The following is an 11,270-nucleotide window of genomic DNA, read 5'->3' as shown; positions in this document are numbered from 1 at the left end:
ATATATTTGGGAAGTGAAAAATTTTTCTTTCATCTCTCCTGCTTTAACTCCTCACTATCCTTCCTTCAACTTACTGTCACTGCCAAATATACAAAGCAATCTACTGCTTGTTAACTTCAAACTACCATTTCTTTCTGCACACATGAGCATCACAAACTGAAAAGAAAATTTAATTCTCTTCATTTGTATTTACTACAATTCCTATCTGGCTCTCCTGACCTTGCATGCAGTATTCTGGAGTTCCAAGTTTTTTTACCAACTATAGTGACCACAGGACCGTGAAATTCACCAGGACGATAAATCCATGTGAGGGGGGTGTGGTGGCACAGTGGGCTTGGCCAGGTCCTGTTCTCTAGTGGGTCTGGGGTTCAAGTCCTGCTTGGGGTGCCTTGTGACGGACTGGCATCCCGTCCTGGGTGCGTCCCCTCCTCCTCCAGCCTGCACAGTGTGTTGCCGGGTTAGGCTCCGGCTCACCGCGACCCCACTCAGGACAAGCAGTTTCAGTCAATGAGTGTGTATGAGTGTGTGTGTGTGTGTGTCTGTGTGTGTGTGTGTGTGGCTAAATCTATGTTAACTTGAAGTGTTCTTGAATGCCTTTATTTCCCTATTCTGCACACTCATACAAACTCATATTTAACACATTTTGCAGAGTTGCAAGGTGTTCTTTGTATCCTCATTTACTATTTGCATGAACTGTAATTAAGTATTGCTATTGTATTAGCAATATACAAGAGAACAATTCTTAGACTAGAGGTCAGAATCAGAGAAAAAACAATTCCTTCATGTAACGTAAGTGTAGCATTTGACGGCTATGAAGAGTACTAAAATCAGCCTTACATTTTTCCCCATCAATGTACAAATTAAAAACCTACTTCCACAAAATGATTATGATTTTCAACAAAATAACCATACCCCAATTTTTGAGATACTGAATTACAAGGGTTTAGCTTTAAGAGGATATTTTAGTTTAAAAGGATCTTTTTAATGCTCAGAACAAATTTCCACTTAAATTACTTGCAATTTATTGCCTAATTTAAAGGATACCATGGTAATGGTACCCCTCATACATTTTCTCAGTAGCCACAAGATTCCTCTCCTTTCCTGTTCTTCACTAGGGCCCTGCCTGCAGGTCATGAGGTCCATCAGGCCCATCAGGTCTTTATACCTCATTTCCTGACACACCTTTGATGTGGGTGTTCTGGAAAAGCATAATGCAACCAAGTGGCATTATAGAAACAAGTCAATTTTCATTTATTACATTTCCTTTCCTCTGGTCTTTGTCCAAAACAGTTTAGTTGAAAATAATAGTTACATAACAGCACTTTAAAATTATAAACACCTGAAATATTCTAAAAAAAGCAAAACAATACCTTTACAAAGTAAGGGACTCTAAAGGAATAAATATAAGATTATTAAGCAATTAGTATGGTATAATAAAAGTTGTCAGAATACTGTGACATTTGTTTGCTCTTTTGATATAATGGTGAGGCTTTCACCCAAATCCACTTAGATCTTTGACTTTTGGGCAGCTGTATTAGAGGGCGAACCAGAGAGACTCACACAGATCTTTCCACTAGTTTTATGGATAATTTCCTCTCCAGTGGTTACAGTGACAGACACACCTGACACCAGCAGCCTAGGGTCAGATCTGCTTTTGAGGAAACCTTCACTTTTTCAGCTTGCAACTAGGTTTGATGTTATTACTTTTTTTGGCCTTCTTTTAGTATTTCAGATGATAATTGCGCCATATTCAAATTTTAAATCACCAGTTTAAGCTGTTTCAGGAATATTTTTAACTATTCAAGATGCATAAAATGACATGTTCAGAAGCAAATTTTGCATGTATAGTTTCAATTTCAAATTTCCTTAAGGAAATTTGTTCAATGATCAACAAACTTTTGATTGCATAATTAATTATGTTTTTGGTTGACAGTGAAATACGAGAAAGACAACTTAAACTTAATGTACCTTCACGATAATATAACACACTTAGAATTAGTATGTTGCAATAAACAATATCAACCTGCAAAAAAGATTTTTTTTGTTTATTTAATACAAAAAAATTTTCCAACAATTCAGAACTGAATCAATTTAATTAACTCCATGAAAGGCATTATTTTGTCTCTGTGTTGAATTAAAACAGATGCTCTGTTTATTCCAGGCCAAACAACAGTGATCTAATAGAAGAGCTCTCCAAGACTGAATGGGGAACGGATCTGCACAACATTTATCCGGAAGCTTAAACATACTAATTTAATGAACATTAGAGCCTAAATACACAGAACAGATGTATTTGCCCTGAAACATCTATGCTTGTTTTGCTTTAACACAAATTTTCTGGTCTTTTAATGGGCTATTCACTACACAGGACAAAAGCCTTTTGATCAAGAGTTACTTATCCCTTCCAGATTGCAGCTTTACATTTCATTGTGTCATAACTGCACTGTTGCACAGGCTGTAATAAAAATGATAGTATAGTGGCAGACTGCTTTGAGGAACGTTTGTGTGTTATCATGATGATGAATATACAGGACTCCAGCTGTCTGACTGCCCTATGACTTGCATTATCTTGATCCCTTTCTTTGCTAATTTAAAGAAATTACATGGTTTAATTTTCCTAAATGACACTCCTTACACCCAAGAAGGAAATAAACTTGCAACGCATCCTGGAAGACTGTCAAATGAGACCTCATTTGGACCACACTGGATCAAATGGAAGAATGCAAGACATCCATCCAACCAATACTTTTCATTTTTTTAGAGATCTTTTATATAGGTCTTTTGTTTGAAAGTATCCACAAAGAATTTAATCAAAATGCAATGATTAGGTCTTGAGAACTTATGGAGTTTGCCATAGGTTACCATAAAATAACAGGCTATGAAAGATATGTTATACAGTCACATCAATAACCTACAAATATCCAGTCTTCTTATTAACAGCTTTCCAGTGCTTAAAATTGGGCAGGTTTTCTCCCATAAACCAGTACATGAGGTCAGCGCTGGAAGTCCAAAATAGAACAGTCTGTTTTAGCCCTCACGGGGCTGAATTTTCTGTGTCATGGTGATAGGCAGCCTGTTATTTGATCAAGTGAAGTTGACTGTGAAAAACAGCACAGGAGGTTGTAACAATATTGTACAAATGACAAAAACTACATTTTTAAAAAATGTTGGGTGTTCTACTGCAGTCTTTTATTTGACTTTTTTTGTGATATTTAAGACAGCATTTAAAAAAAAAAACATCCTGGGAAAAGCGGTGGCTCCTCTCAGTTTTTTTTCCTTCTTTAGAGAAGAACCCCAGGGTGCCCTTTAAATATAGCTCTTGTAAATCCATGGAAATATGAAATGGGTGGAAATGTATTGCTATTTTGTAAGCTGGAAAGAGCAGCTTTAGAGTCTCACTTTTTATGAAAGGCCTGATACACCTTTTGTTTCTGGAATCAGCTATCCTGAAATCATGATCTATTCTGCCACTAAGAAATGACTTTGAAGTACTTGAATTTCATAGAACAAATGTCTTAACTTTGTCGGTTAGTAATTTTCTATATTTTAGCATCCCGTACATGTTTCTGTACATTTAATGCCTTGCATATTTATATTGATTGTATAAATCAAATATAACATACTTTATGGCACCATAGCAGCAATTCTCCTCTTCTTCTAGTAGTGTACTGAGCGCCTCTGAAATGCTCCTGACTTCAGCCTCGATTAGGATCAAAACAGCAATGTTGTTCCAATGTCACTAAAGATTAAGAGGATCTCTCTTAGAAAAGAACAGTTTTTCCATACTGCATTTCATCCAACACCATAATGGTGAGTTAGATAACTCAGTCAGGACCCATAGCATTCCAACACCTAACACATAAGAGGGAGGAACCAAAAATGATGTTTGAAAAACACAAGCGCAGGACATGCAACATGCCTCTATTGCCAAATTACTTTACTAGTACTTAATAGTCGCTGCCAAGACAAGCAGCGTTCTAATCCGGGCACACTTATTCTGCAAATAAAATCCAGATTTGGTGCTCTTCTTGCTTTAAGATGAGGAAGGCTATGTGGCTCCATTTCCGCATGCTGGTATTTTCAGGAAGAAGCCCTGGAGTTTTTTTTCTATTTCAATCCCTCTTCTAGGGACATGCTGTGCAGTGATTTCTCTTGGACAAGTGCATTCATCAGGCCCTTCGGGCAAGATGAAACTTCCCAGTACTATAATTTTAGCCAAAAGCAAAGAGCTGCATGATCACCACGAAGAGCAATTACATAACAGCAACATGACTTTGGTGTTACAAACAATTAAAATCACTCAGTGTTATTTGCTATGCCTCTGCTTCACCATTAACAGTCACTGAACTGGAATGTAAGTGACACAGGGCACACGTACAGTATTATTACTTGTTTTAAAATGTGATCCTGTGGTATATGTCTGTCCATATTCTTTATTTTGTTTTGGCATCTTACCAGCTGAAAGATTAGTCACATGCCATAGAAATATGCAAAGGCTGACAAATGAATGTTACCTCGTTTCACATATTGTGAAACAGGAACGCCACTTTCTAATACAATAATTATGCAAAAACTTCACCTTTACTGGTAATATCAAATTATGCAAATCCTATATTTTGATTATCCACTACAGTGAGCTATTTGCTCTTCAGAAGTTTACACGACCACAGGCAATTTTCGTGATAGAAGTGAGACTTAAATATTAGGAACTGAAACAAGACAAAAATCATCCATGAGAGACCCAGCAATGACTGACACCCAGCACAAGTTAAGGAAGTGTGCCATTGCTCAGAAGTGACTATGAATTTCTTTAGAAGTTTATGTTCCTGCTGTATCCAAGTACAAGATCATCTATTTTCATAAAGAAAAAGAAACAAACAGAAGTCTAATGCCAGTAGTCAGGGGTACTATTTACACACCAACAGCAGATGTTTTTATGGCCTGAAAATGGGACAGGCACATAACCCTTATTAAATTTTATCTGTGAATTTGTAACATTACAGATAAATCTCTTACCATTCGTACATTGTTACTGTTTTTAATGACATGGAAATGTTCCTGAATAGATATATGACTGTAATATAATATTACTACAGTAAAAATATTGTACAGTAAAAATGACAACATCCTTCTCATCGGTATTACAGAATTCACCCAACTGGATACTGGCAATTGATGTAGGTAGATAAGAAAGTGTTCCCTCATATCTCCAAGATGTAAATATAGGAAACCATAAACATGTGACACCAAGTACATGAATTTATTTGATGCACTGCCCTGTACTAAGTGCTTGTAGCCCTCTGTATATACATGGCTGCAATTATCACTCAATTAAGTCGCCTATGCAAAATCTGCTTTTACATTCCATAAATCTAAAACGAACAGTATGGTACTCCATTAATCTTAGCAAACACATTTTATCATGACTCAATCTGCATCCACAATGATATGATTTCGTTTTAAGCCTCAGAAGAGTAAAACAGAAGACTTTTTGCAAAAGCCATATAATAACAAGAAGAGATGGAAAATCCAGTTTAGTATCTGAACACTATAATGTTTTTAAAATGTTGCATTACATAAGGAACCTTAGAATAGACCGTGCTGTAATGGAGTATGCATGAGTGTGCCACATATCTGTGTGCACCAAGAGACCACTGACTCTAAATGACCATGAAAAAAGTGGGAAGAAGTAAATAAGAGAAGCAATTAAACTGATTAGAGAGTGTTGGAAAGACATCATCTGAGTCTAGAAAGACGTATCTTAGCAACCAATCTGATTAGGATGGAGGTCCCATTTCCTTGGTGGAGGAGGTGTTTGAGGAGCTTTGGGGTGCTACAATTTCCATGCCACATCTCAGTGCCAAATGTAGCCTTGCTTCTACAGCTGCCGCAAAGAGAACAGCATCGTGTTTCCCTCACTACCATGTAAACGATGACAATGTATTCATATCAATAGAAACCAAACTGTGTTTTAGAATCTAGAGCATTCACACATTCAGAAAACTCAAGATTATTAGTATTTTTACATTTATTCATTTAGTTGAAGCTTTTCTCCGAAGAGATTTATAATGTTAACGTTAGTTATTACAAGGTAACAAATATTTACCCATTTATACAGCTGGGTAATTTTACTGAAGCAATTTAGGGTAACTACCTTGCTCAAGAGTACCATAGCAAGAAGTACAATTTGAACCATTAACCTTCAGATCCAAAGGCAGCCCCTCTAACCATTACACTACTACTGCCCCATACTGTATAATGTATAATGAACATATATGTATGATATGTATATACAGTATTATACAAATGAATGTATAATACTTCATATGCATTTATTCTTCTCTGCCAATTAAGACAATAGCAAAGCATGCTTATAAAAATTATTCATGTATGCATTTCTGTCTGTATTTCATTCATTTTACATATATTTTAAAGTTAACATTAAACAATGCAACTGTAATAATGTTTACTCTTCAGCTGTTCAATTAACTCATGAGGTTATTTATATACAGTACAGCAGAAAGTTTTTTAAAACATGTCCTTCTAATGAGGTACCAGAGTACCATATGTAATGCAATCCATCAAAATAGATAGATAGATAGATAGATAGATAGATAGATAGATAGATAGATAGATAGATAGATAGATAGATAGATAGATAGATAGATAGATAGATAGATAGATAGATAGATAGATTCAAATACTTTCAATGGGGGGGTGCGGTGGCGCAGTGGGTTGGACCGCAGTCCTGCTCTCCGGTGGGTCTGGGGTTCAAGTCCCGCTTGGGGTGCCTTGCGGCGGACTGGCGTCCCGTCCTGGGTGTGTCCCCTTCCCCCTCCGGCCTTACGCCCTGTGTTGCCGGGTAGGCTCCGGTTCCCCGTGACCCCGTAAAGGACAAGCGGTTCTGAAAATGTGTGTGTGTGTGTGTGTACTTTCAATGGGCAGTGATGGGTTGAGCTTCTCAGCACCTAAATAACACACTGTATTAAGAGCTGAGGTCATGACTGACCCTGTCACACACACTAAAGGCATCATGATGGCTCTTGGCCTAGACAGAGGTGCTTTTCACTTGTGCTCCAGAGTGTTCTGTACTGGGCTGCTCCTGACAGCCGTTCACAGACACAATAAATACGCTGCTCGGGATGAACTTTTGCAGCAGAGATGACTTCTGCCCGTGACCGGGCCTGTCACAGCTCTAAATCATGCAGACGTTGTTTGAAATGGGTCCTCGTTTGCCATGGAACATCATACATTGGCAGTAATGTGGAAGAAAGAGGGCTCAGTACCACAGAGTCACTGGCTGGAAAGAGAGAGGCAGACAAGTGTTCTCATTACCAGTTTCTGCCATTGCTTGTAAACATCATTCATCACAAGTGCTATGAAATGAAATAAAGGAACAGCACAGCCCCATTTGGAAAGGCTTTAATTAATCAGTGACATAGACGGACAGACAGATAGATACGTACATAAATACATACATATAGCAGGCTGTGTGAAAAAGTGGCAGACATGAGGACTGGACGCAGGTGAGTTTGTGGACCCAATTGCGGGTTGATCTTTAATCTCGTGGATCAGGTTCAAGGGACAAGGCAAGATCAGAGTCAAGAACAGGCGTGGGTCTATCCAGGGGCAAATGTGGCAAGGCAGACAATCCAGACTCGGTGGTCAAACAGGGAACAGGCAAGGGTCAAAATACCAGGACAGGCAAGACACAAGTGCTGAGCAAAGACACTGAGACTGCAAGGGCACAGGGCAATTGTAAGAATCCGCGCCCGGGTGTGGACGCGGAGCCTCTTTTTTCCCTGGTCTTCTTGAGTGGGCTCAGGTGTCTTTGCTTTGCTCGTTCCTGGGGGCGTGACACAAAGAAGCAAAAATAAGGCTTCTGAAGACAAAAATATATTTTCTTCTGTTCTTAAAATTGATTCTGATTGAGAACTGATTCCTGTTAAATAATATGACTTTGTATAGTGATATATGAACTCATAAAATGAATTTAAAGATTGAATTTGGTGACAGGTGCCAAATCAAGGTGTAAACAAACGACCAACGCTAAGAAACACAACTCCTTAGTGTAACTGGACATGATTAGCATATTTGACCAGTTCAGCCTTTGGGGAGCAATGCTGCCCCCTGTTGTTTTCTTTACAACTGTCTGGATTGCTTCCCTTGGAATAAAATACACTCATCCTCCCTGAAATTACTTCTTCTGTTCTTTCGTATGGGGACAAATTTGTTCCAGTTTCTTCCAAGCCCATCCCGAGTTCACCCCAATCACTCTAAATGATGCCAGGAAAAAGGTGGGCAATGCATTGAAACAGAATAACAATTAATAACATTACACGCACATAGTCTAAAACTGCTTGTCCCAAACAGGGTCACAGCGAGCCGGAGCCTAACTGGGCAACAAGGCTGGAGAGGGAAGGGACACAGGATGCCAGTCTGCCACAAGGCACCCCAAATGGAACTCAAACCCCAGACCTGCCAGAGAGCAGGTCCCGGCCAAACCCGCTGCGCCGCACCCCCTAATAACATTATATATTGTAAATTCAAAAAACACTGACTTCATAAAGTAAACTTACTGGTAGTAATTGGGTTTGTGGACTGGCTTGAGGGAGATGAATGCTGTATTCCACATTTAAATAAATGAAAAATTAGAAAAGGAAAACACAACAGTGCAAAACAGAGGATGCGAATAAAGATATGATTATACTGTAATTGCTGAGTACCAGAATGTCCCTGAGAGCACGGGTTACACAGTTCTCACAATGCAGTTGATCTCTTGCTCTCTGTTTCACACAGCCACTTGGTGAAACTTTCCGGTGCAGTCTCACTTTATCATATCAGACCAAACATGGTGAGCCAAGACCTGATTTCATAGACTGAACAAATGAAAACCTAGACTGATCCATGATAAACAGTATGTTGCACACCAGCACATGCCAGGTTCAATGGTGATCAGACAGGGAATGATTCTGGAAGGTTATTTTTATTTTTTGTCACAACTCCAAAGTCTCACTGTATTACAGTCAGGACACACCAAGTGCTGTCACTACAGCATAGAACAGATGACTCCTTTCTCCCTAGGCTCTCCGAATCTGGGCCTTTTACAGATTTCTTTACTAGATGATTTATCTCCATGTGGCCCTTGTTATGCCCTTAATATGCTGCTTTCAGGTGTAGCTGTCAATATTGTTGGTTGGGTGTGGCCAGGCTGAAGCCTGTATATTTAATAATCATGGACAGAATAACAAAAAACCAGGTATCAAGACATTAAACAACAGGGGGTGAGTTTACAGGTTTTCCTTGAATAACAAAAGCTCCTTCAATGAGACTTCTCACTTTCCAGCAAATCAGTACAGTAAAATTTGCATAATGAGCTGTCAGCTTTTACCTGCGAAAAGTGCCTAACAACAAAATTAAGTTTCAGTTAAAAAATGTAGCATACTATTGATTATCTGCGCATGCAATATGTGGTTTGCTAATTGTCTGTGCATGATCATAAATTATTAGGTAACGACTAATGACAGTGGGTTGAATGTCTGTGGCCATGGGACAGGAGTGTGTGCGTACATTACTCCTATCAAGTCTATCTTGAAACAGTTTGCAGTGTTTATGGATAAAAAAACGTTAAAACTCATCAAACTATTGCAGCAGATGCCCATATGTAAAATGAAGAAACTATCACACAAGTCCACAGTTACAAGTCTGATTTCACACAAATGAGCAGCAAAACTGTGCAACAAGTGGAGTGATTTTGTTTGGAGCTGATTTTTCAAAGCACCTCTTAATCAATAAGAGCGAATGGATTGATCAGAGCAGAATGTGCAAAGTTATACAGCCAATACAGAGAGGGGCCACTTTGTTCAGAGTGATGGTTCAAAATGAACAGCTACTCATGGTCTTGTCAAACCTTGTCCTCGTTTTAATTTATTTTTTCTGAATACTATCCAGTGTACTCATGTTTTTAGGAATCAGCATTAGTATATTTCATTGAGTGCTGCTTTCAGTTCTGATTTTGTAATACCAAATGTTTAATACTGGGAAACAGCAAAACAGAGACATCTGTGAATGGAGAAAGAAAGAAGACCATTTTCGGTCTGACAACCCGACTCCCTTTAAAACCTGCACTTTGAGAGAACTCAGTGGCATCCAGAACCAGTGCTGATCCACTCACATCCTCCACACTCCTGTTTGTGGTTCCAGAGCTATTTAGATGACTCAACATTCCCTTATCCAAAGAAAAACTATTTACAGTCCAGCGCCCACTCCTGCTCCTATTGGGGCGTCCTTCAGTAGAGTGGGTCGCAACATAGTGTTTTCTGTAAAACGAATACTCACTGCAGCACTTTTTGCCTGGTAATTGTGGACACTCCCAGCCATCTGCTTCTAACAACTGCAACAAAAGCATAAACCGGTAGTTAAAACCTTGAAACCAAACAGATCAACCTGAAATAGGATTGTGTTAAGTGGGGATTTTATGGCATGTTTAAGGTGAAGTTGATTACTTCTTAGCAGCAGAACAAAACCTTAATTATAAGAGATTAATGGATTACCAGTCCACCCTGCTTTCAGGTATAGCTGTCAATATTGTTGGTTGGGTTTGTCCAGGCTGTAATAGGAGATCAGAAAATATTAATATGAAAAGTTGGCATTTTATTTCTGTAACAGATTTTTACCCAGCAGAAAAAACATGTAGTGGTGCAGTGGGTTTGGCCAGAGTATGATGTATGGTGGGTCTGGGGTTCAAGCCCTACTTGGGGTACCTTGCAGTGGACTGGCATCCCCGCTGGCCTTGTCCTCTATGTTGCCGGGTTAGACTCTGGTTTGCCGTGACCCCCCCGGGACAAGTGGTTGTGCGAACAAACACATTTTGTGCCCAGCTGTAGGACGAGTGGTTATAGCTGGTGAGTGAGGCACTGCTGCCCCTTAACTGCAGGTTACTTGCCAGTACAACAGTAACAGAACAGCTTTTACCTACAAGCCATCAGACTACAGCCAGTAGTCATGCACTGCAACACTTTATTACTGACACTACTGTATATTACTGCCTCTTCCGGACCCCTAGACATAACTATTCATTGGATGCAGGTTACCTTAAAGTACCTGTGATCAATAAGACCTCAGTAAGAGGTCACGCCTTTAGTTATAGAGTACCGAAACTGTGGAATAGTCTACCAGTTACTGTCAGAAATGCCTCGTCCGTTTCTGTTTTCAAAACCCGACTAAAGACTTACATGTTCACTCAGGCATTCCACCTCGAAATGTAATTC

General features: G+C 39.2%; 1 long non-coding RNA gene across 2 annotated transcripts; it reads right to left on the bottom strand.

The window, feature by feature from the left end:
• Positions 1–7,449: 7,449 nt before the first annotated feature.
• LOC108929108 (uncharacterized) lies at positions 7,450–10,798 on the bottom strand. Of its 2 annotated transcripts, none has more exons than XR_001965725.2 (3): positions 10,554–10,700; positions 10,339–10,393; positions 7,450–7,846 (listed from the first exon to the last, which is right to left on the bottom strand). It is a non-coding gene; the product is annotated as an uncharacterized LOC108929108 (long non-coding RNA). The 2 variants fall into 2 exon arrangements; XR_001965724.1 differs by lacking the exon at positions 7,450–7,846 and adding an exon at positions 10,764–10,798 and having other exon boundaries at positions 8,484–10,393; positions 10,554–10,609.
• Between the last annotated feature and the right edge of the window lie 472 nt (positions 10,799–11,270).

The sequence above is a fragment of the Scleropages formosus genome, chromosome 1 (assembly GCF_900964775.1).
Source record: "Scleropages formosus chromosome 1, fSclFor1.1, whole genome shotgun sequence".
NCBI classification, from domain to species: Eukaryota; Metazoa; Chordata; class Actinopteri; order Osteoglossiformes; family Osteoglossidae; genus Scleropages; species Scleropages formosus.
Note: the sequence above shows the minus strand (reverse complement) of the source record. Positions and strands in the feature narration are given on the sequence as shown.